General features: G+C 45.6%; 1 protein-coding gene across 1 annotated transcript in view; it reads left to right on the top strand.

The window, feature by feature from the left end:
- Positions 1-27231, top strand: part of RHOBTB2 (Rho related BTB domain containing 2) — a 274730-nt gene that overhangs the window by 112013 nt on the left and 135486 nt on the right. The gene's annotated exons all lie outside the window — the stretch shown is intronic.

The following is a 27231-nucleotide window of genomic DNA, read 5'->3' as shown; positions in this document are numbered from 1 at the left end:
AGGCTACAGCAAACCACCCTGCTCTGAAACCACCCCTACCCCCTTGTCTCACACCATTGAGCACAGAGAAGTCCCCGCTAGGGTTATTGTTCTCTCAAATAAATCTAGGAATCATGTTTGTTTCTTTCAAAGCATTAAAAGTTGTTTCAACATCATCTAATGTCTCTCTTATGGTTTATTTGATCGTAATAGCTCTGGGAGCCAGCTCAAACACAGTAATTACTGCTTTCACATCCCAGCATTATCAAATAACAAAGGCCCGCTTTCAGGGATCCGCCATCTTCGTCTAACCCCTTCATCCCTCCCGTCTGCTGTGCCTCCAGGCATGCAATAAGTTGTGTAATGCTTCCGCCCTGCCCATGTGCGCACTACCTCGTTTTGTTTGCTGATCTCGGAAGCCCTTCTGTTTTATCCTGGTCCTTTCTTTCCTATTCACGTGTTCGTGTGGATATATCGCCGCCTAGTGGATAACACTCGAATGTCCTCGCAAAGCCTTACAAGTTAGAGATGGTACGTACCCCTCAATCACATTGGTACGCATGGCTCTCACTGAGCCTTTAAGAGCAGCGCTGGAGGGCAGGGAGCATAGCTTCTGGAGCGGAGGCACAGAGGGTGGGTGGCAGGAGGCCAAGTATTTTTATTTTTGCATTTGGAAAAGGGAGGAGAGGACATATTGTGCATGGCTCCAGCATTACTCCTCTGCCCCTGCGTATCGGTTGAAAGCAGTGGAAGATACATTTGAGGGTCCTAAATAACATAAATGTATCCATGTGCAAAAATTAAATAAGGGGGACATTTTTCACCTTAGGGTTCTGAGTGACAACATAGATAACTTGAGCTTCCCGCTCTTTTGTTTGATCTAATTCAGACACTTTAGTAAAAAAAAACATTCATCAATCCCTGTTTAAAAAAAGCCCATCTCTAATTTCCTTATTACAGGCAAGTGGTAATGCATCCAAGTATCCAGTCTCCTGTAATAAAGCAATTACGCAGCCACTCCACTGTCATTTATTACATTTCAGTTGCGATGGCGCAATGCCTGTTGCCAGAGACAGGGGTTGGGATAAAAGCAGGTCACAGGCATAATTACATACTCAGTTTAAACAAGAAAAACAGGAACGGCCTTTCTCTCCTTATATTTTTTTCTAAAATGAGAAGTGTTCAGCAAAAAAGAGTTACTTGGGGCAACCCGATTTTTTTTCTACTATAGGAAAGATAAAACCTCTGCATGTTGAAATGTTGCAATCATTTTTTTTTTACCAACCTGTTTCTTTTTTTTCAACTACAGGAAAGATAACATCTCATCATGTTGAAATACAGCATTTTTAAAAAATCTGACTGAAGTAAAACGAATCTTTACACCTTTTGGCAAACGTTATAGCTTTTGCGTGTGTTTTTCACATAGCAGTACAGATTCAGCTTTTATTCTTCGTGTCTGCAATGCACATAAAAGAACAAAATACTAAGGAGCCATACATGCCAACTCTCCCGATTCAGGCGGGAGACTACCGATTTCAGGGCTAATCTCCCGCCTCCTGATTCCTGCATGCTAAAACCTAATTCCTCTTCAGGCTTCAGATGGCAGGGGCTGGTCTTGTGTGACTTGGATTTTGTACTGCCAGCTACCGGCTCCTTCCTGCAAGCAAGTGAACACAATTTTGTTCATGCTTTCTCTGCCTGCCAATGTGATTTCTCTGCGCTCCTGGTGTGGAAAAAACGTATATTTGAATATCTGTTATCTTGCAAGTCCCATACATGCCAAAAGACCCGATGCAGGCCACAATAGATGTCAATGGGAGAAATACATTCTCCCGATTATGTTTTCAAAATATCCCACTTTCCTGTTCCAAAATGTTGTCATGTATGAGGAGCTAAGCAGTTTGTGGTAAGGGTGTTGATGGTGTGACCATGTATTATAAGGAATAAAATAGTATCTGCTGTATATTTAAATAATTTTACAAGTTACTTTGGAGTTCCATGACCTCATAAAAGAACCCTGCTTTTGGCTTTGTTCCTCTCTATGGTCATTAATTTTTTCAGTGTCTTGCAATATGCTTAAGATTTTCAGCAGGGAATACTTCATTTCGTATATATTGCCTTGAAGAACAGGAACGTGCAAAACATTAAAGCAACTTGCGATATATTTTTTTTACTGTGATCAACGATTCCCAGTTCCCATTACACCTCCTTTTTGAGGGAATTCAACTAAGAGTCCAGAAATAAGTCTATCATGCTTATGACTTATTTTTATATTAAAACAAACACTTTTGTTTTTAGTCCTCATAAAAAGTTTGTTAGAAAATACATAAAATGTGATCATCAGATTAAAAAACTGTAAAAAAAGAAAATTCTTTGCCTAAAGAACTTTACAGTCTCAGGCATTCTCGTTTCCACTGCAGATACATCATTTATACGTATCTTTTTATTAAAAAAAAACATTTGCAGTTTTTATAGCACAACCCTGGCTTTTTACAGCCCAACTACATCATGTTACACATTTTTGGCATTGGTAGATTAAGTGATCTGCCCACAATCACAGGATATTGAAAATAATAAGACCAGGATTGAAACCTAGTTACCCCTTTTCCAAGGTCAGCAGCTCTAGCCACAAGGCCACATATTCTCCCCTCAATTAAAATTTTCCACTGATGCACAAAGGATTGATCTTTTTTCTGGGGTGTATTTCTGAGCAAAACATTGTTCTTTTGTTTGTGATTTTCATGATGCAGATAATCTCTGCAGATCTCGCTCTCGCTCTCGCTCCGAGCACCGCACAGCCTATTCATGCCACAGAAGTCGGATTACACGTATGAGTGCTTTGGAATTCAGATCTGGGGGCCTGATGTAGAGAAGGGCATTAAAGGAGAATCTCCCAACAAATGCTCTAATTGATCCACAGTTGCTGGAGGGAATACCTCCAGCACTGCCATTGGGTCTACCGTCTACCAATGATCTACTCGCCATTAATGGTGGTGGTGCAACTTCCTAAAACCTCAATCGGAGTTAACCCTGTAGCACTTTGGGAGATTAGATTAGAGGTGTGCAGGCCAGCAAATCTATGAAGCAAGCCAAGCCAGAGCAGAGCCCTGGGTCTAGCTTGACTCTAAGAGCCATAGCACGAGCCGAGACATAAAAAGATTTGGCACAGAAATTTCACAAAAATGTCATGGAAAAATACTGTAAAGACTCTGCAATTAAAAAGATTGTTTCTTTAACATTTCTTTAATTTTAACACATTAGATTACAGAAATCCATTGAGTGACAATTACTTAAAGTGAATCTTTCTAAAAATGAACTTTGAAGCATTCAAAAATACCTCCAAGCCCTAACAAAGTTGCCACGAGTAAGCCAAGAAATAGGTTACGGCTGAAGGCGAAACGCGTTGGGTTAAGACGAGTATGCTGGAAATAAAGCAGTTGGTCTACAACTGAAAATTGCCTGAGTGAGTGCCTCCTTACCGGTTTTCAGTCGGTCTTGTGTGAAATATTACGACTGATTCTGTCGTTGGAGGAGGGCACCACGCTACAATAAAGAGCGCCGGTGTTCTACATAGAACCAAACCTACGAAATATATATAGACTGAAATGCATTGGAATTCTGGCCGAGCTGCAACATGAAGAAATAAATGGTTTAAAGAGACGGAATTGTGTGCGGCTCACCTCCTTTCTTCCTGAAAGAGCCGTGTTTCATATATATATGTATATATATATATATATATTTATTTTTTTCGTAGGTTTGGTTCTATGTAGAACGCCGGCGCTCTTAATTGTAGCTTGGTGCCCTCCTCCAACGACAGAACTAGTCTTAATAAACACCCTTTTGAATTGTGGCCGCGGCTCCAGTGAGTTATTGAAATTCGCATTGCTGGATTTGTTGGTGTATTTGTGTTGATTTCCTCATTTGATGAATACATTTAGCATTAACAAAAGCTGCTGGGAGTGCTGTGTCCTTGTCTAGAGGAGTAGACGGAGGACGTTTGGGAGATATATATATATATATATATATATATATATATATATATATTCAAGAGCAATGCGCCAAGCACTTTCTGGGAGGGCTCACCACAACATCCCAGAACCATCCGGTCTCTTGCTTGTCCCGAAAAGCCTCACAGTGTGCCACCACAGGTTAAAAAAAGGTCCGACGCGTTTCGGGGCATACACGCCCCCTCTTCATGGACATTAACACAGAGGCACTGTGACTCATCAAAGCGATTCAAATGCCTTTTATTTGAATCCGGCCCGCCCTGAGTGGGTGTGGCTCAAAACACTTTCCAGCGAGGAACGCTGGTCCTTGTAGTTCGAAGATGAGTCGTTAGTACATCCAACACTTTCCAGCGAGGAACGCTGGTCCTTGTAGTTCGAAGATGAGTCGTTAGTAAAATCGTGGTCCTATTTTTGTTGATTGTGCCCAAGTGGGCAATAATTAAACCAAACTTATTTAGCATGATTCTAGCACCAAATGCTATCAGTTTCCAAATCTAGCTCAAGTGGGCTTGCATATATTGTGAATGTCCAATGCTCAATAATTAAAGATCACCAGTTCAGCTTCACTGAGCCCATATTCAATCATTTCTCCAAAATCCATAATCTTAGTGATAAATCACTGCAACAAAGAAAACACATGTATTCACTATTCCTGAAATCATGAACTGTCTCTTAATCAAAACATAAAAAAACTTGTTTTAAAAATTCTGAAAAGTTACAGCACAAGTTAAGGGATATATTACGGTGTGGAATGGTACATTTATCTAAGGTGTATTGCCAATTCTTCATCAAAATTCAGACCAAAAGGTATCAGTGTATTAAATCTGATAATCATTCTTGATTCCAGTTTTCTTAATTCAATTGTGCGGTTTCCACCTCTTTCTCTAAGGGGTACCGAATCCAACACAATGAATTTAAGAAGATTTTGGTTCTGGCTGTGTTTCTCACTGAAGTGACGTGCCACCGGGTACTGTTTATCATTTTTGGCTATGGCTCTCAAATGCTCAAGGACCCGCAATTTTGCCTTTTTGGTAGTACTCCCTATATAAAATAAATTACAGGGGCATTTTAGTGCGTAAACTGCGAACTCGGTATCACATGAAAAGTGTCTCATAATTTTGAAAGCTGGTTTCTCTTTGCTTAGTTTGACTGTCTTGCAGTTTTGGCTATACCTACAGGCTTTGCACTTTGTACAGGTGAAGAATCCCTGTATCGGATTCGATTTTTTGATTTCCTTGATATTACTAGACATTAACGTGTCTTTCAGGGATTTGTTGCGTCTAAATGTTATCGATGGGTATGTACCTACTTCATCTTTTAAATCCTCATCTGTTCTCACGACTTCCCAGAATTTCTCTAGGCTCTTCCGTACCTCCCAAGCCTGGTTGTGGTACGTAGTTATAAATCTCACTTTATCATTCAGAACTTCTGATTCTTTTCTGTCAAACAACTCCTCCCTTTTGAGGTTCCTCACTTTGCCAACTGCTGCTTGTATGCTTTTACTGCTATAACCTCTATTTTCGAATCTGGTGATCATAGTTTTCTCTTCTTTATTGTAGTCTACCTCTGAGCTGCAATTGTGTTTCGCTCGCAGCAGTTCCCCAAAAGGCATACTGTTCACCAAATTTCTGGGGTGACAGCTTTGTGCAAGCAATAGGCTATTGCCAGCAGTTTTTTTTCCTATGCAATTTGCTAGTGATCCTGTTATTCTTAATTTCTAGCTCCAAATCTAGGAACACAATTTTTTACCTGCTTACCTCACTAGTAAATTGCAGATTGTACTCATTTACATTTAGTGCTTGGACAAATTCACTAGCCTGTCTATGGTCATCCTCCCATATGCAGAAAATGTCGTCAATGTACCTTGCCCAGAGGGCGACATAGTCTTGGTACTCTTTGATGTTCCGGACCACCTGCTCCTCCCACAGCCGAGGTAAAGACCTGCAAAGCTGGGGGTGAAGCAAGTTCCCATTGCCGTCCCCTGGGTCTGTTTGTATAGTACTTTGTTGAAAAGGAAAAAATTGTTTTTCAAACAGATCGTTATCATTTCAATTATCATTTCCGTATGCACCAGAAATGATAAGGATCTTCCCTTCAGGAAATGCCTGCAGGCATCCACACCAGCATTCTGGGGAATGCTGGTGTATAGACTGCATACATCCATGCTCAAGAGAAGATAACCTTCTTTCCACTGTATATCCTTGATCATTTAAAAAAAATCACCAGTGTCTTTCACATAAGCTGGTAGCCCTTGCACAAAGGGCTGGAGGAAATAATCCACGTAGTTGGACACATTTTCTAGTGTGCTGCCACGAGAATGCTTAACACCTTAATGAGAGCAATTAAAAGGATTAGCAAAACAGCATGACCCAAAGTAGATGTTCTGGTGATACAAATCTCCAGCAGACACATGCGGAAGTACAGCAGGCTATGGAAATACATTCATTTACATATTTAACAATGAATGCCCTAAAGCAACGGAGGGTAGAAATCACTAGGCACATTTCCTGCTTGCTCTATACCCACAAACACCACGTCATCATAATAGCAAAAGAAATGCAGCCATTACAACAGACAACCGTTTGACGAAGCATTTTCCCGGTGCAGAGGACATTTGTTCTATGAGCTGCTTGTACATGTAGGCGGACTGCTATAAATGGCCATTTTTTTCTATTCTTCCAGCAGTTTATTTCATAAGCTCCTGCACCTTATAGGTAATATCCACATTTCCAGATATGTCTAATTTATTGTGTAGAGATCTTACAGGCAGAGGGGAACCTGCAAGTAGAAAGCACATGTCTTACAGCACAAGGCATAATAATTGCAAGGAAGCCATCAAAGGCTGTGCCTCTGTATGTACACTGAAATTAAAAGTAGGGGCTGAAACACAGTGTGACATGCTCCCCATTGTTATGAATGGCTCTCAATGAGAGACACTAGCGTACATGCCAGACTCTAAATCTGGTAATTCACTGCTATAAAATATCCACAATTGTTAACAAAAGCTGTTACCCACTGTTGCTACATCATAAATGAATTTCAGGCTGCTCTGTCATGGCGCTAATAGAGCATTCCAGAGAAGCGCTGGAAAGCAGGGAGCACATCTTCTGGAACAAGGAAGGAAAGGTACCGAGGGTGGTGGTGGTGGTGGTAGGTAACAGGTGGCCAGGTTTTTCATTTTTACATTTCAGACGGGGAGGAGAGGCCATATTATGTATTGCTCCCCCCATTACTTATTTGCTTCAGCCTAGCAGTTCTAAGGAGGGGCAGGTTATTTTGGGGGCCATTCATAACATATAATTATAGATGAATAACTGTGAGTTATGGGGATTTTTTTCACCTCTGGGTTTTGAGTAACATCATAGATAGCTTGAGCTTCGCTCTTGTTGTCCGTTCATGTCACTCAGAACTCCTTGGTGAAAAACATCTCTGTAAATCACATCTATATTTTTTTATATCCTTGATGTTAGCACAGGAGAGAACATGGAGGATTCACTTGAAGTCTGCCAATGTCACAGCCATCTTGAACTATGCGCCAATAAAAGTAAATGCTGTGGCAGCAGTCACCAGCCTCAGAAGCTGAGATGAGTCATTGGGATGTAAAGAGGACTGCAGAGTGTGCCAGTCACCCTTTGCCTCATGCACTCGGGTGCATATATCCCAGGCATTGCCCTGGGTCGTAAACGGGAAGCCCTGGCATGTTGCATCATACACCACTCTTCCTCTTCTTTAAGGAGATGCGTCACTTCTAGAGCAGTGAGATGCAGCAGAGTTGACTTGTTGCAAGTGTAGCAAAAGGGCCCACAAGTGGGGTGGGGGGTGGGCGCGATCCCTGCATAGGAGGGGGCCAGCCAAGCTACTGGCTGTTTTAATTTTAATTATCTCCTTAATCAAAATTCAAAAAGGCCCCAGGGCTCTCACCAGCCCTCAAGGGGAGGCTTGGATAACGCTGCAGGAGATGCATGGTGAACAGAAGCAACGTGAAATCTTGGATTGTGTTTGGCTTGAGGTTCCAACAAGGCAGCGTGCTGAGCCAGCGCCGCACATTTGGCTCGAGCCTCCAGTGGCTCGCCCACCTCTTGATTGCAAATGACGGATTCTGCCTTCCACCTCTAGAATTGGACAGATATGGCAACACTAAGATTGTGGATTAAACACATAAGATAAGGTAGTGAGAGCATGCAACATTGTGAGACATGCTGCCCTGGATCTAGTTCACATCAGCTTCTGAGTTCACCTGATCCGGCACTATAAAGTCAAGATCCAGGACAAAGACCTTTCATGAGTGAGTTCACCCACTCCCAGTTCTCATACCCTTCTGGTGAATACCTGAGATACGGCCACCTGCCTACATGGGCGGAAGGAACCTTTGTTTACAAGCAGTTTCGAACATGTTCACAAATCTAGTCATGTCTTGTTCTCCAAAAATGGTTGGACAGCTACTTTTGTATGTCTTTTTCTGAAGATAGATGCAAAACTCTGACTACAAGTAGGTTCAGGGGTGCACCTTGCAGACAGCCCTTATGTGCTACTTCGTAAGCTACACTGACACAGGGGAAGCATATGTTGCGGTTGTGGAAGGAGTCAGTCTGCAATGTTGCTAATTCACCATCTTCTCCCAAATGCAGATTTTTTCCTTATAGTTGTTCAATTCTTCACATATAACAGTTCATTTATTCATTTAAAGGGGATTTATATGATTAATAGAAAAAAATCAAACGTTAAAACACCTAATCGCAAAAGAAGAAAGGATAAAGATTTTTTTTACTATATGGATTTAAAAATATGACATCCTTTAGCATCCACCCTCCTCCCACTGCCAGCCTACTACTGGGCAAGAATAAAGATCAGAAAAAATATGCTAGACACAAACATAGTCTGCAAGATGGAATTAAAAGTGGTTCGGACTAACTACCTTCTGTCGCGCCTGGTATGTGAACTTCATTCAACTAACCCCAAATTGAGCATTATCCCTTTTCTTGCCTGAGTTTATTACATCAATTCACGCCTGCACGAAGAATTCGGTACACATTTTTTGGAACTATTTTCTACTGTAGTCTAAAAGGGCAGGGCATATGTGGACAATATATGATAGTGACTCAAACTTCTAACTGGAATGTCCAGGGTGGATTGCACTCCCATAAGTTAAACAGGGAGAATAGTATTTGGCTACATTTCCTCTTTTATACAACTGGGAACATCTTGTTATGGAAACTCTATTGTTGTTTAAAGATGTAAAAGGCAATGAAATAGTGGGCAGACTTGCATTTAGCAAAGGACGTCTCGCCTTCCTCATAGGAAAACACTTACTTGTTGGCTCGAGCAGGTTTTAGTCAGAAAAGTAGTCCTGAGGGTGTCCACTTTTGGCCTGCCTTTGGTGCTACAACAGAGGCATTTAGGAATTAAAGATTTGTTATCCTTTTCTTATTTATGAATACATCTGGCCATAACAGTGCCTTCACCGTACCTGGACAGAAATCACTATACCTGGCCCATAGCTTCAGGACAGCTGCCTTCAGTGTGACATCTTGATTAACAAGGCTCAATTCAAGCCCCAGTTGGGCGTGTGTGATCCTGAATGGGAGTTGAAACATTACATGGTGGGTATTGCATTGAGCTGAATCCACGCACTTTACATTTTTATCTGGGAAGACTTCAGCTCCATGGCCTACAGGGTTGGATATTAAAATACCGCAGACATTAATATCCACCCACAAGATCATCATAGCCAATACAATGACTACAAAATACTACCAATAAGGATATTTAGTGTGGTTGGTAAAGGCTAATGATGCTTATTATGCAATTCACTATTCTTAGCGCCACATCTTAAAGATGTGTATAAACAGTAGAAATTTCGCCTTTATAGCCTGCAGGATTGGCTATTGAGATGAACTGCAAATACACATTTTTATAGAGTCAAGATGCTGATAATTTTGCCATTTGCATTGAACCACACACCCAAATATCGGTTATGCTGGGGCTTGTCAACTGGTTTGTTCTGCAAGTGCCAAACTGCCTTCTTCAGGCTACACCCGAGCACCACAACTTTTGTTTCATCCACATTAAGGTATAGATGATTTGGTATACAGTACTTTGCAAACTAAGCAATGATTGCAGGAGTTGCATTAGTAGAACCCTGTCTTTCGTGTACTGAAAGCAACCTAGTTCGTCTCTGCCCATTTTTGGGATGGATACATCTTGCTTCTCAAGTGACGCTGCAAATGACCAGCAAACATATTAAAAACAAGCATTGGAAATGCAATAGGTCTCGCAGTAGGAAAGTTTGAGCTATAGGTGTTATTTATTTTTTTGTTTTTTATTTATGTGTTGTTTTTTCCAAATAGCTAAATTAATAGTTTTCTTCTTTACAAAGCCAATAGTTATATTTTTTGTAAATGTGACACCTCTAGCATTTGTAAAGCAAAATGTTTTGTATTAACGGGACTTATATGTGACTTATATGTATTGATATAAAAAAAATCAATGGCTTTAAAAAACAATTAATAATTAATACGTAAATAAAATGGATTTTATTTTATATTGCCAATAGCTTAAAGTTTATTAAATATATTTAGTGAAGATGCTGTGGTTGCGCTGAGTGAGGGTGAGTGAGGGTGAGGGTGAGTGAGGGTGAGGGTGAGTGAGGGGTTGAGGGTGAGTGAGGGTGAGTGAGGGTGAGTGAGGGTGAGTGAGGGTGAGTGAGGGTGAGGGGGTGAGGAGTTGAGGGGGTGAGGGGTTGAGGGTGAGTGAGGGTGAGGGGTTGAGGGTGAGTGAGGGTGAGGTGTTGAGGGTGAGTGAGGGTGAGGGTGAGTGAGGGTGAGGTGTTGAGGGTGAGTGAGGGTGAGGCGTTGAGGGTGAGTGAGGGTGAGTGAGGGTGAGTGAGGGTGAGGGGTTGAGGGTGAGTGAGGGTGAGGGGTTGAGGGTGAGTGAGGGTGAGTGAGGGTGAGGGGTTGAGGGGTTGAGGGTGAGGGGTTGAGGGTGAGGGTTCGAGGGTGAGGGGTTGAGGGTGAGGGGTTGAGGGTGAGGGGTTGAGGGTGAGTGAGGGTGAGGGGTTGAGGGTGAGTGAGGGTGAGGGGTTGAGGGTGAGTGAGGGTGAGGGGTTGAGGGTGAGTGAGGGTGAGGGTGAGTGAGGGTGGGTGAGTGAGGGTGAGGGGTTGAGGGTGAGTGAGGGTGAGGGTGAGTGAGGGTGGGTGAGTGAGGGTGAGGGTGAGTGAGGGTGAGGGTGAGTGAGGGTGAGTGTGGGTGAGTGTGGGTTACTTAAACGCACATGCGGTTTCTATCAAAAAAGAAGAAAAAAAACAAGGCAGCGAGATTCATTTCAAGACGTGGCATTCCCCAACTGCTATACACACAGCAGCAGACAGGGGGCACAGTCGGGTTGTATTTTGAAAGGGGTTAGTGTAAGAATCATTGCCTGAAATGTCATTCACATTTTAATGTGCGTGTTACTTCCACGTGTACACAACATCGTTGAACTGACAGCTTTTAGAAATAAGCAAGTTGCCCGATAGACTTCCTTCCTCTGTGGAGTTGCTGTCACCCCCAACAACGTCTATGTACATCTTCTGATCTGTAGTGTATGAATCATTATTTTTAGCGATTACATAGATAGGGGCTGTAGCGCCTGGAAGCGTCAGTGAGCTGGATCAGTAATATGCTGATTTTATTGTATATTTAATCCAGGACTTTTTACTCCTTTACATGGTGTCATCTGGATGGTGCCACCCGAGGCCAGAAGAGCTGCATGTCACTTCCCGTCTTGTCACCAGGATCGTGTGAGGTTTTCGTCACGGAGTGTGATTCGCTCTAGCCGTAAAGTGAAATGGCTCTACTGTGGCTGTGAGGAGGGAGGCGGGCACACACACAGTGACTTTACTCAGCGGGAAATCCCTGAAGCCGACGTAGACAGTGCAAACTACTCTTCCACTGAAGGAAGGGGCGATTCAGGCGAAGCAAACGTGGATAGAGAAAGTGTCACAGATGATAAGTAAGAACTCTGCAGATGTCACCACCACCCTCTCCTTGCTCAATGAAAGCATCCCCATAAGCCGAGAGGAAACAGAAGCCAGCACAAAGTCTGTGTGGAACCCACGTTTAGGCGGACCTCGATGTATGTTCACGTTCTCTATTATGAAGTACAGTATATACACAGATTCAACGGAGGGAAGAGAGAGAAGGGGAGGGGGGAGGAGAAATGCGACACGGCGGGCAGGGGAGGGGGCAGAGCGGGGAGAGGGAACAGACGGAGGGAAGGCAGATAAGGGGAGGGGGGAGGAGAAATGCGACACGGCGGGCAGGGGAGGGGGCGGAGCGGGGGCCTGGAGATGCTGATTTTATTGTATATTTAATCCAGGACTTTTTACTCCTTTCCATGGTGTCATCTGGATGGTGCCACCCGAGGCCAGAAGAGCTGCATGTCACTTCCCGTCTTGTCACCAGGATCGTGTGAGGTTTTCGTCACGGAGTGTGATTCGCTCTAGCCGTAAAGTGAAATGGCTCTACTGTGGCTGTGAGGAGGGAGGCGGGCACACACACAGTGACTTTACTCAGCGGGAAATCCCTGAAGCCGACGTAGACAGTGCAAACTACTCTTCCACTGAAGGAAGGGGCGATTCAGGCGAAGCAAACGTGGATAGAGAAAGTGTCACAGATGATAAGTAAGAACTCTGCAGATGTCACCACCACCCTCTCCTTGCTCAATGAAAGCATCCCCATAAGCCGAGAGGAAACAGAAGCCAGCACAAAGTCTGTGTGGAACCCACGTTTAGGCGGACCTCGATGTATGTTCACGTTCTCTATTATGAAGTACAGTATATACACAGATTCAACGGAGGGAAGAGAGAGAAGGGGAGGGGGGAGGAGAAATGCGACACGGCGGGCAGGGGAGGGGGCGGAGTATATACACAGATTCAACGGAGGGAAGAGAGAGAAGGGGAGGGGGAGGAGAAATGCGACACGGCGGGCAGGGGAGGGGGCGGAGCGGGGAGAGGGAACAGACGGAGGGAAGGCAGATAAGGGGAGGGGGGAGGAGAAATGCGACATGGCGGGCAGGGGAGGGGGCGGAGCGGGGGCCTGGAGTGCGGCTGAGGGAACTGATGTGCACGCGCTTTTAAGCTCAATGCGCATGCGCATTGAGCTTAAAAGTCACGGGCACTGCAAGGAATCGCCACGATTCCTTGCAAGTTGGATAAAGAGTGGATAAGCCCCCATAGTCTCGCTTGCTCGATGCGCATGCGCATCGACAGGCGAGACCTAATTAGTAGTGGCACTAGGACGCAACTTTGCTTTTGTTCAATTCTTGGTACATGGACTTTGTCCTACCCAGACGTGCTCTGGCTTGGAAAAAAAACACACACTTTCTCTCTCTCTTTCTCATTCTCTCTTTCTGTCTCTCTCTCTCTCTCTCTCTCTCTCTCTCTCTCTCTCTCTCTCTCTCTCTCGTTCTGTTCTGTGCAAGCCCTGCCTCAGGACTGTAAAATATTGGCTCCGGCACAAGCATTTGCTTGGTTTTTCATATCTACAGCCTCGAGTCTGCATGGGTATACTCTTAACTGTGCACACTTGCACTTGGCTGTGTTTAATATGTATAAAAGAAAACACAACTTTCGGGTTAGCACTTAGAAGTCTAACATGCACTTAACGCAAAAATACCCAGCAAGCATTCAAAATACAGCAAGGTAAATATCGGTTCAACAGACCAGAACATTGCCTTCGATCTGCTGGAGCATCTAATGCTAAAACCTAATCATTTGCGGCTACTTTCATACAATTTTTATCAATACAAGTAGTGCTTGAAATGGAAAAATGGAAGTGCAGGTACTCTGGTACAGAGTACGTGCTTGTTTCTGAGAAGTGTCGGTACTCTCCCATTAAAAGTGTTGCCTTTCTCTCGAAAGCACTAAATGCGAGTGAATGGAAGCGAGAGCATGTGATAGAAAGGAAACTTGCCTATAGTCACTAATGAGCAGGTGTCAGGATCGTCTTGTAAGAAGCATGTGAGAAGACCTTGGAAGAGGAGCACAGTTAACACGGACAGGAGCAAATCGTTTCTATAATCCCCGCTTCCTGCACAAGAAGGCTATGCTTGCCTTGCAGGATTCTGCAGAAATGTGCAGTGTACAACATGGAATAACCAAACTATAGTTCATTTAAAATGTATGTAAGTGTGTAATGATAGTAAGGCTTTAGTGAGGTTCAAAAAGAAATTATAAACAGAATTGCAATCGATTAATAAAATGTGACGGCGCATAACGAAGACCTACTTGAGCACATGCATTTTTAAAGTAAACGTAGAAACATTAAGGAACATATGAGGGTGAAATCACTTTCCCACGTGCACAGGCTTACATGACATGGGACGTGCCCTGACTTAGCAGCGCATGTGCCCTTAAAGTCCTCTATAATGAAATGAAATGAAATGGGGTTTTATAAAGCGCATTTCTATCCGGAGGCCTCGTAGTGCTGAGGACGGGTGGAAGGGAATGCCATCAGACTGAGAGTTACTGAAAGAGGAATGTTTTCAGATTTTTACGAAACTTGAGGAGATCAGGTTCGCTTCGCAGGGTGAGGGGCAAGGAATTCCAGATGGAGGTGGCGTTCCAAGAAAAGGAACGCCCTCCCCATCTAGCTCGTTTGATTTTCCTAGTTGATGCCAGATAGGTTGTGCTGGAGCGTAAAGATCTAGGAGGGTGGTACCTGGTGACTAGGGCACTGATCATTGCAGGGCCTTTCTGCCACATGGCTTAATGCGCTATGCACACTGCCTTGAATTTAATCCTAGCCTGTATGGGCAGCCAGTGCAGTCTCCTCATGGCGGCAGTCCCCGAATGTCTTTGGGTGAGTCCCAGAAGGAGACGTGCCGCCGCATTCTGGGTGACCTGGAGTTTTTTAATAGAGCTCACTGGAGCGCCCAGATAAATGGCATTCCTGTAGTTAAGACGGGACAGGATGATTGCCTGCACCATTATCCTCCGAGCCTGAAAAGGAAGGAGAGGCAGAATTTTTCTCAGCATCCTCATCAGACCGAAGCAAATCGGCCTGTCAATGGTGGCTCTGGGTGACCTGGATTTTCCCAGGAACATCAGCTTCGTTTTATCCCCATTTAATTTTAAATGAAAAAGTGCCATCCATTTGGTTATTGCTTCCAAACAGCTGCCCAGATTACTGGGCATGCCCTCGAGATGGTTCAGGGTCACCACTAATTGGGTGTCGTCTGCATAGGTTACAATTTCAAAGCCATAAGGGTGCACTATCTCTGCCAGGGGCTCCATATACACATTAAAAAGGGTAGGGCTTAGGGAAGAGCCCTCGGGCACCCCGCGATTGAGGGGCCATGATTTAGATTGAGTGGCACCCTCCGATACCTGAAACATCCGGCCTTCTAGGAAGGATTGCAACCAGGTGATGGCCTGACCTGTGACTCCGAGGTGTCTTAAACGGGAAACCAAGATGTTATGGTCCACAGTATCAAAGGCGGCACTCAGGTCTAACAGCATAATTGATTGGTTTGATGCATTTCTTTTTCTCAGCACGGCACTGGCACCGACCTGCACACACAAAGGCTGAGATTGACATTAGATTGGTTTGAAAGATGCCAGGACACCTCCTCGGAGGTAGCTGTGCGCTCTATAAATGCCATGAATTGAGTAGTTGAATTGAGGCAGTGGCTCCTTTGAATAAGCACTTAGTTGCCTCACCAATAGGCTGCATATTGCAAGGACACTAGCTTCCTTAGATCACACAAGGACCAACCCGGTGCACCATTTGCATCATTTGGTACTGGCTTACGGCTCAACCTTGCTCATCATGCTTTGGCGCAGTGTTGCATGTACACTTGCACTTGGCGTAGTTTAACACATGCACTGACTCAGCTAACCTATGCACTATCTTGATTCTGGGGGCTTGTCTACTGACCGTGATCCGCATTAGCCTGGTTCACCATGCACACTGTCTTTATTCTGAACTAACTTGGTCAGGCACTGGTTTTGTTTATTATGTTCACTGAATCACGTCTACAACTTCACAGACTAGGTTTTGCATATGCAGTGGCCTGGTGTAGCCACGATGGTCACCGCTTGCGTCTGTATGTGCACTTGCTGCAGTCTGCATGCGTGCCGACTCAGTTCAATATTTGCACTGGCTAGGTTTGGAACATGCTTTATTTGATTAAGCACTGGCTTGGTACAGCTAGAGTTGCATTATGCACACCCACATAAACTGGCCTGATTCGACAGTCAGATTGTTTACTGAATGCACCAAAGCTTCATGTTCCCTTTGCCCTGGATTTTATAGGTGTGCAACTGGCTCAGTTTCACAAGCACTTGTGTCTTTGTTCCAGGTTTGCACTCCCCAAACATAGCAGATTTACTCTGCGTAAGCTTTAGTCAGCATGTGCTCTGAATGTACACAATGCTTGCTTTGCTTTTCACGTGCAGCAGCTGCGTTCATATGCACTGGCCGTCTTTGGACTTGCAATAGCTTGGCCGCACTAGGCTGTTCTTGTGAGCTGTCTTAGCACACGTACTTATTAGGTTCTTCTTGTGAGCAGTCTTAGCACAAGTGTGCTGACTAGGCTCTTCTCGTGAGCTGCATTAGCACACATGTACTGACCAGGCTCTTCTTGTGAGCTGCCTTAGCACACATGTGCGGACTAGGCGCTTCTTGTGAGTTGCCTTAGCACACGTGTGCTGACTAACCTCTTCATGTGAGCTGCATTAGCGCACATGCGCTTACAAGGCTGTTTTTGTGTGCTCCCTTAGCACAGGTGCGCTGACTAGACTGTTTTTGTGAGCTGCCTTAGCATACATGTGCCGACTACGCTATTCTTGTGAGCTGCCTTAGCACACATGTGCTGACTCCGCTGAACTTGTGATCTGCCTTAGCATACATGCACTGATTAGGCTGTTCTTGTGAGCTGCCTTAACACACGTGCTGACTAGGCTGTTCTTGTGAGCTTCCTTACTACATGTGCACTCACTAGGCTGGTCCTGTGAGCTGCCTTAGCACACTTCACATTTGCGCTGACTGGGCTGTTTTGTGAGCTTTCTTACCACATGTGTGCTGACTAGGTTGGTTTTGTGAGCTGCCTTAGCTCACGTAGGCTGACTGGGCTGTTCTTGTGAGCTGCCTTACCACACAAGTGCTGACTACGCTGTTCTTGTAACCTGTTTTAGCACACATGCGCTGACTAGACTGTTCTTGTGAGCTGCCTTAGCACACAAGTGCTGACTACGCTGTTCTTGTGAGCTGCCTTAGCACACTTCACATTTCCGCTGACTGGGCTGTATTTGTGAGCTTCCTTAGTACATGTGCCCTGATTAGGTTTGTCTTGTGAGCTGCCTTAGTACACTTCACATGTGCGCTGGCTAGGCTGTTCTTGTGAGCTTCCTTACTACATGTGCACTGACTAGGCTGGTCTTGAGAGCTGTCTTAGCACACTTCACATTTGTGCTGACTAGGTTGGTTTTGTGAGCTGCCTTAGCACATGTACGCTGACTAGGCTGTTCTTGTGAGCTGCCTTAGCACATGTGCACTGACCAGGCTGTTTTTGTGAGCTGCCTTAGCACACTTCACACGTGCGCTGACTAGGCTGTTCTTGTGAGCAGCCTTAGCACACAAGTGCTGACTCCGCTGTTCTTGTAAGCTGTTTCAGCACACATGCACTGCCTAGGCTGTTCTTGTGAGCTGCCTTAGCACACAAGTGCTCACTACGCTGTTCTTGTGAGCTGCCTTAGTACACTTCACATGTGCGCTGACTAGACTGTTCTTGTGAGCTGCCTTAGCACACAAGTGCTCACTACGCTGTTCTTGTGAGCTGCCTTAGTACACTTCACATGTGCGCTGACTAGGCTGTTCTTGTGTGCTTCCTTACTACATGTGCACTGACTAGGCTGGTCTTGTGAGCTGCATTAGCACACTTCACATTTGCGCTGACTGGGCTGTATTTGTGAGCTTCCTTACCACATGTGTGCTGACTAGGTTTGTTTTGTGAGCTGCCTTAGCACATGTACGCTGACTAGGCTGTTCTTGTGAGCTGCCTTAGCACACGTGCACTGACCAGGCTGTTTTTGTGAGCTGCCTTAGCACACTTCACACGTGCGCTGACAAGGCTGTTCTTGTGAGCAGCCTTAGCACACAAGTGCTGACTACGCTGTTCTTGTAAGCTGTTTTAGCACACATGCACTGACTAGGCTGTTCTTGTGAGCTGCCTTAGCACACAAGTGCTCACTACGCTGTTCTTGTGAGCTGCCTTAGTACACTTCACATGTGCGCTGACTAGGCTGTTCTTGTGAGCTTCCTTACTACATGTGCACTGACTAGGCTGGTCTTGTGAGCTGCATTAGCGCACTTCACATTTGCGCTGACTGGACTGTATTTGTGAGCTTCCTTACCACATGTGTGCTGACTAGGTTGGTTTTGTGAGCTGCCTTAGCACACGTAGGCTGACTGGGCTGTTCTTGTGAGCTAGCTTAGCACACAAATGCTGATTACGCTGTTCTTGTAAGCTGTCTTAGCACACATGCACTGACTAGGCTATTCTTGTGAGCTGCCTTAGCACATAAGTGCTGACTACGCTGTTCTTGTGAGCTGCCTTACTACATGTGCACTGATTAGGTTTGTCTTGTGAGCTTCCTTAGTACACTTCACATGTGCGCGGACTAGGCTGTTCTTGTGAGCTTCCTTACTACATGTGCACTGACTAGGCTGGTCTTGAGACCTGCATTAGTACACTTCATATTTGCGCTGACTGGGCTGTTTTTGTGAGCTTCCTTACCACATGTGTGCTGACTAGGTTGGTTTTGTGAGCTGCCTTAGCACATGTACGCTGACTAGGCTGTTCTTGTGAGCTGCCTTAGCACACTTCACACTTGCGCTGACTAGACTGTTCTTGTGAGCTGCCTTAGCACACAAGTGCTGACTACGCTGTTCTTGTGAGCTGCCTTGGTATACTTCACATGTGCGCTGACTAGGTTGTTCTTGTGAGCTTCCTTATTACATGTGCACTGACTAAGCTGGTCTTGTGATCTGCCTTAGCACACTTCACATTGGCTCTGACTGGGCTGTTTTTGTGAGCTTCCTTACCACTTGTGTGCTGACTGGGTTGGTTTTGTAAGCTGCCTTAGCACACGTAGGCTGACTGGGCTGTTCTTGTGAGCTGCCTTAGCGCACGTGTGCTGACTGTGTTGCTTTTGTGAGCTGCCTTAGCACACTTCACATGTGCAATGACTAGGCTGGTATTATGAGCTGCTTTAGCGCATGTGTGCGGACGATGCTATTTCACGTGCGCTGACTAGGCTGTTCTTGTGAGCAGCTTTAGCACACAAGTGCTGACTACACTGTTCTTGTAAGCTGTTCCTAGCACACATGCACTGACTAGGCTGTTCTTGTGAGCTGCCTTAGCACACAAGTGCTGATTATGCTGTTCTTGTAAGCTGCCTTAGTACACTTCACATGTGCGCTGACTAGACGGTTCTTGTGAGCTGCCTTAGCACACAAGTGCTGACTACGCTGTTCTTGTGAGCTGCCTTAGTACACTTCACATGTGCACTGACTAGGGTGTTCTTGTGAGCTTCCTTACTACATATGCACTGACTAGGCTGGTTTTGTGAGCTGCCTTAGCACACGTAGGCTGACTGGGCTGTTCTTGTGAGCTGCCTTAGCGCACGTGTGCTGACTGTATTGCTTTTGTGAGCTGCCTTAGCACACTTCACACGTGCAATGACTAGGCTGTTATTATGAGCTGCCTTAGCGCATGTGTGCGGACGAGGCTGTTTTTGTGAGCTGCCTTAGCACACTTCACACGTGCACTGACTAGGCTGCTCTTGCTGGAAGCATGCCGAGATCAACGCCCTACTGAAGAAACCTAAGGCGGACCCCAAGGACCTCAAGAATTTCCGGCCCATCTCCCTGCTCCCCTTCCCGGTGAAAGTCAAGGAGAAGATTGTCAACAGACAGCTGACCCACTACCTTGAAGACAACAACATCCTGGACCCATCCCAGACTGGCTTCCGCAGCAACCACAGCACTGACACTGCTCTCATCGCTGCCACCGACGACATCAAGATCCTGATGGACAAAGGAGAAACAGGCGCCCTTATCCTTCTGGACCTATCAGCAGCCTTCAACGCATTCTGCCATTGCACCCTAACAGCCCGCCTCCATGACGCCGGAATTCAAGAAAAGGCCCTGGCCTGGACCACATCCTTCCTCACCGGCAGAACCCAGAGCGACCGCCTCCCACCCTTCCGCTCCAAGACCACCGAGATCATCTGCGGCGCCCCACAGGGATCTTCCCTCAGCCCGATGCTGTTCAACATCTACATGGCACCACTTGCCCGCGTTGCACGACAACATAACCTCGACATCTCCTACGCCAACGACACCCAGCTGATCGTATCCCTCACCAAAGACCCCACACCGCCAAAGCCAACCTCCACAGAGGAATGAAGGCCGTCGCCGAATGGATGAAGGTCAGCAGGTTGAAGCTGAATTCAGAAAAAACGAAGGTCCTCATCCTCGGCCCCACTCCGTCAGCCTGGGATGACTCATTGTGGCCAACATCGCTAGGAACAGCCCCAGAACCCACCGACCACGCACGCAACCTGGGGATCATCCTCGATTCCCCCCTCGCCATGACCAAGCAAGTCAACGCCGTATCCGCATCCTGCTTCAACATCCTCCGTATGCTACGCAGGATCTATAAATGGATCCCCTCCGACACGAGCAAAACCGTCACCCGGGCCCTCGTCACCAGCAGACTGGACTGCGGGAACGCCCTCTACGCAGGAACAACAGCCAAGCTCCTGAGATGGCTGCAACGCATCCAGAACGCCTCGGCACGTCTGATCCTCGACGTCCCCCGACAGAGCCACAACAGCCACCACCCGAGATGCCTACACTGGCTCCCCATCAACAAGAGGATCACCTTCAAACTCCTCATCCACGCACAAAAAGCCCTTCACAACGCCGGACCAGCATACCTCAACGACCGACTCGGCTTCTACACACCCTCCCGCAGCCTACGCTCGGCCAACCTAGCCCTCGCCACAATTCCTCGCATCCGGAAAACCACCGCCGGCGGCAGATCCTTCTCCCACCTCGCCGCCAAGACCTGGAAAACCCTCCCTACCAACCTACGACAGACCCGGGACCTGCTGGACTTCAGAAGACTCCTCAAGACCTGGCTCTTCGATCAGTAGTGCCCCCCTCCAACCCCCCGCGCCTTGAGACCCTCACAGGCGGGTAGCACGCTTTACAAATGTACTGATTGATTGATTGATTGATCAGTGGCGTTGACGGAGCAGTCACGGCTCACTCTGAAGAAGTTGACTGCTGTCTCAGAATCATTGTAACACATCCATGTTCATGCCCAACAAGAGGTTGAAAAGGACTATGTTTTAACCTAATAACAGTTTAACAGAACTGGTGCAATGGAATACAGTGCAGGGTGTCAGAGTTGCCTTGCACCAGCTGTTGCTGCGGTACTACCATAGATTTACGTATTACAGTGAAATATACTTAGCCTAGCTTACAACATTGTAGCCTAACTTACATCGAACAGCGCTAAGTTATAGAGCAAAGTTTGTAAGGACTCTTTAGCAATTAGTATTGAGTTTATTAACAAAAAGTCTTTAAATTATCACCAACAAACTTTACCTGCCATGAAGATCTGGCACAACCGTCTCTGTGTCTCTGGAGTTCCAAGGTAGCTAAGCTGGTTTGGCTATTGCTCCATAACTTTAGGGCCAATGTCTAGTGAAAGAACACTAAACTGGAATAGGACTTAGTTCAGGTAGCAACCAGGCCTTAGTGGTGGAATGCAGTCAACGCTCATAAAGTCTATAGGGTCCTTAACTTCCCTTGTCTCACATTGCTTTTTGAAGCTACTGCGTTGTCTTTCTTGTTACGCCCAGATAATAGGATCTCGCAGTCAGATTTTGGGGTGCCAGGCAAATTTCAATGCTTGGCTTCTTGGAAGTAGCTGGCTGAGTGCAGTTGAGTTTTTTCGGTGCACCTAGGATCCTGGATTGCCAGCAGCCCAGTCATTATAGGTTGGGCTACTGGAGAAACGTCATGGGACGATAACTCAACACCTGCTGGTCATGGGACAGAAGTATTTTGAAACATGTTAGGGAGCAATAAAGTAATTTGCAAAGGTCTGGTGTTGTCACCTGAGTTGGATGTTCAATTCGTCTTTTGCAGAGTCGCTCTGGGATTTTCCTGTCCCCATTCATTTTCACTCTCTGCGTGGTACTCTGTTGATCCTTACTCACCAACAACAGTATTACAGTCCATCAACACACCAGTGGCACAAACTGTACTTCAAAATCTCCTCAGCCCCTGACACACAACGACTCGAAAGCTGTCAAAAGCGAATCCAAAACTGAATGTCAATCGCTTACTAAAAGTACACCCACCCCCCCAAAGGCCACATTTCTCCTACTTGCCAATAGTTTCAAACAACCACAGATTCAAGTGTGCCTGACTTACATGATCCTAGGGGAATTTACAACCCTACTGATAGCCACCTCAAAGACACTCGGAATCACCATTAACACAGGCTTCATCTTCAAATAACACATTGCCAAAACAGTCAAGACAGCCTAGTATCAGCTCTTGCAATAAGTGAGTCCCTACCTTCCTGAAATGAACTTCAGAGCAACAATATTTATTCCTCTCTCCCCTGATTGAAGCAGTGCACTTCTCAATATCTTTTTGAACACCATACTAACACATTTGAATTGTATTCCACACTAGGCAGCACACCTCATTAAAGCTGAAAGAAGTCTGACAACATCACTCCAGCTCTACGGCAACTGCACTGATTCCCTCTCCAAGCTTATATCAACTTCAAGGCCATGTACATCACCCACAAGGCAATTGTCCACAACACCCCTGCGTACCTAGTCCAGAAATGAACCACCTCAGGAGGAGAGCACCAAACCAGAAGCCAGCATATCGCCTGGCTACATTTGAAGGAATGCAGGATGGAAAAACCATATGGCCGACCTTCTCCCTCTATACCCACAGTTTCTATAACAACATTCCCATCTACATCAGAATGGCTCGAACCCTCCTATAATTCATAAAGAAACTAAGATCTGCCTCTTCAAAGAGCATTACTTTCTGTGCATTACAAACTTCTATTTAACCCCAATCACACATTTTATCCCATGCTCACCTCTTTTCTTAACTGGTACGTTGCTGTTTGTCTAGGTTGTTGCTAAACAAAGTCCATTACAAACGCATAATATTTTGAGGCCTTCAGGAGGTCCCGGTGACTCCAGATACCCTTGCATGCCACCAAGGACGATCTCAGTGAGTTTTCAAGCCTATGACGAGCTTCATACAGCCCCAATGAGATAAGGAGAATGACTAGCATTCCTGGCAGGTAGACTGTCTTCAGAAGGGCTGCTTTGCAGTCATTCATCTGAGGTAAACACTGAAGAAACTGGTTTGGCAGGAATTTGGATGTGCACTTCATATACCAGACTAAACATTTAAAACTCGATATAAGGATGTCCTTCTGCTGGAAAAGCATACTGCCTAGGCAGACTGCCAGGGGGATATGTGAAGATAATTAAATTGCCTAGTAGTGACCCTCCAAAGAGGCGGAGAGGGACGGCCCTACATTGGACGAATACAATCATAGGCTACTATCCCAGGTGGCAGGAATTTCAGGCCTGCAATAATTAGATCACTGTAGGCACACACTGTTTATCTCACTGTTAATCTGGGAAAGATTAATGATGTAACGTCACTGTTTATTACACAAATTGTGTAGATTATCTCCGCTATTGATCAAGTTTATAAGAAATCCACTCATGGCACACTCTCCATCGTCAACCTTATTGTCACTGAACAAGATTGTGTCTAGACTGTGGATCCAGTCATCATTAACTAGTCTACCCATTTCTTGATCTACATTTCTCTCCCAACATCTCCACTTGGACTCAAAACAAATGTAAATATTACTGGTGCTATGTGGCGCAAGCATGGCAAGTACTAGATTTTGTCTGAGTGTCTCTACGTCCTCTGCCTTCACGCTTTCGTCTGCTACCTGCAATACCAACCACCTCTTTGGAAATTTAAACTCTTACTTTGAAGGCATTGTCAATGATACCATCCCTCTCGCCAGGAAAATACTGCACAAAAACGAGGCCTTCAAAAGGTTTTCATTCCGTTCAGTCTCAAATGACATTTTGTTAAAAAAGCTGAAAGACTGTGGTGAATCACTGTTAGAAATGGGATTTCTGGTTGGCTAAGGCTTGCACCAAAGCCAGGCAGAAACCACCACTCTAGTCAGGGCAAGGAAGTTACACGCCAAAGATAACCCCTGCTCACCCCCTTGGTAGCTTGGCACGAGCAGTCAGGCTTATCCCGGAGGCTATGTGTAAAGCATTTGCGCAAGCACCCACCAGCAACAACATCCCAGGCCCCCCTACAAAAGGAACTCCACACAAGGTTATATCAAAAATAGCCTTTGTATTATCAAAACACATTAGGAATCGTAATCACAGGATGTGCATTGTGCCAATATTTACAAGGGATTATGTACACCTGACAGAGCCTCATGGACCACTGTCAGGATCATCACAAAGTGAACTTGGTAAAGGTGAACTAAAACATACAAGTAAAAATAGGTCATAGCACCACCGGGGCAGACCCATCCTTACTCCTGGAGCCAGGCACACCAGCCAGCACCAGCCAATCACAAGCCAGACACTCAATTCACATTCACTGCACAGACATGCCAACTTCTAGAAGTGGCACTTCCACACTAGACACAATAAATCCGTGCCCATCATCGTGCAGCATTTAATCACACGAGTCCGCACATACCAAACTCGAGCCTCTACTCCCCACACATCAGGAACAACCATGGACACACATATCCCCCATGCATTCCTATGGGATGGCAGGCCAATCTCACACACCCACTCAGAGAGCGCACGCACTTTACACTGCGCCACAGTCCAGAAATCACTATAATGATGTGTAGCGATTGTGGTGCACGGGGGTCGAGGGATGGTACTACTATCACGATCCCGAAGATGGTATGCGTGTGGGGACGTTTGTAGAAGAGGCAGAGTGACCTACAGTGACCAGCATTCCAAGGGGCAAGCAGGGAGAGCCATGAGACCTAAGGCATATTAGCCCCTCCCCTTCTCATGGACGGTGCTTGTCAATTTTTGTTTGTTCAGAGGATCGGAGTGGCGGAAGGTGTTCCCCGCTGGATTCCAGCGAGAAGCTAGAAGATTCCTGGATTTGAGAAGCCGTGATTACCCAGCGTTTGGAACTGTCAGCGCTTTTCTGATAAGTACTCAAAAAACGGAAAAACGGGCTCGTTTTTCGTTTTCTGCCTTGTTGTTTAAAAGTCCCTAGCTAGTTAGATTAGGGCACTCTTGGGACGATTGCTTGTTCTTGCAACTCATATTAGGCAGCGTTCTGCCTGAAGACGCGCTGCGCTAATATTCCTTGTACTGTCTCTCCAGAGAGGGTTTCTGGGAGACGTAGTCTCAGAACTGTTTATTGTTTTGTTTGTTTGTTCACGGGCAGTTCTTGCCACACAGAGACAGAGACATTATTCCACGGACGTTTTCTTGTGGGTTCCCTGAAGCAATCTTGTGGCTGACTCTAAGAGCGGTTTGTGCCATTTTAAAAAAACGCTATTTTTCCATATCCTTTTTTGACTACCTCAGGCCACAGTTTTGAACTCATTACAGAACGAGTCATAGTCCTTGCAGGCTTGCTGTGGTGTCCTCTATTCACGGCCAGGGTTTTGTATGATTCCGGTGAGTGATGTGCATACGAATTGCTTCATATACTGTCAGAGAAACCTGAAGTGTGGTGTTGACTGTGTTCCTTACTTTTCCCTAATTAGGTGGGTCCTCTCCTGCTGTCCTAAGCATCTTGGTGACCAGACCCCCGGGGGATCCCAAGGAATCATCGCTACCCATTTATTATTTTATCCACTTCCCCTTTCCCGGCTAGGTACGTGTGCGCACAGTGTGTTTCGCTTCCACTGTGGGTTCCGTATCTGGTGGGGTAAGGAGAGCTTAGCTTCCGAAGTCGTTTCTGCCGGACACCCTGAGCTAAGGTTAGTGGCGTGTGTGAGCCTGCGCTGCTGCCAATCCATGACATGATGTAACAGTAAAAGGCAAAAAGTTCAGGGGTGAACCTGCCAGAAGGGCCAAGTCCAACAATCACAAAATCTCCTCTGTCACGTACCTGCATCAAGTATCAAATCAAAGACATGGCTACAAATTCTGTATCCTCTTGACAAACGCAGCATGCCGACATTTTTTAACTAGCAATTCCCTCCAAATTCTGTATCCTCTTGACAAACTCAGCATGCCGACATTTTTTAACTAGCAATTCCCTCCACCAAGTACAGACCTAAGCAACTGTTTAAAATTAAACCTCAAATGGTCTGGTACCAATCTACCTTAAAATTGCACTCTTAAACGCCCCCCCCCCCCTCTTCTCCCTCTGCCGACAACCTAATCTTCTAATCTTGACCCATTCAAAGTTTAAAACTGCTGCGACCATACCTAGTCTCACTTTTCAAGCCAAAGCTACTAGAAGACGTGTATCCCTAAAACTGATTATTCATATCCAGTAAACGGTGACCCTTAGGGCATATTGCAACTTGGCTTCAGGTCAGGTTACTGTATGGAATCTGAACGTCTTATGGTGATGTTTAATATCCTCTGGACTTTTGATATTGCCCACCTGGGCCTTCTCATCCTACTCAGGGAGTCAATGTAGTTAACTGTGGCTTTTGATGCAGTTGACTACCAATTCTCTTTGAGACTCTGAAGTATAGACTGGGCCTCCAGGGAACTGTCCTGTAGTGGGTTCACTTGTGTCGTGCATGGCCAAAATGAGCAATGTCTTCTGAATCCTCCCCCATTTTAGCACCAATTCTTTTTCAACATCAACTATAAATCCTTGGGTGAACTCCTTAACCCCTTCGATGCTGATAACGAGTCAGCCACGGGGGGCGTGTGCGGATGACGAGCTGAGCTCGTCATCTAACACGGCTTTTCGAAAAAAGCCGCGTAGCGCAAAAATATGCGCCGCAGCGATGAGGTTAAAGATACTGGTGTCTGGATTCACCAATACCCCAAAGACACCCTGCTATATCTCACACTGGATTCCCAATATTCCATCTCCAAATTAAAATCTTCACTTTAAAGCATCTGGAAATGGCGGAAGCAAAAGCACCTCAAATACATTG

This window comes from Lissotriton vulgaris, chromosome 11 (genome assembly GCF_964263255.1).
Source record: "Lissotriton vulgaris chromosome 11, aLisVul1.2, whole genome shotgun sequence".
NCBI classification, from domain to species: Eukaryota; Metazoa; Chordata; class Amphibia; order Caudata; family Salamandridae; genus Lissotriton; species Lissotriton vulgaris.
The sequence above is the reverse complement of the archived record's forward strand: the minus strand, read 5'-3'. Positions and strand labels throughout refer to the sequence as shown.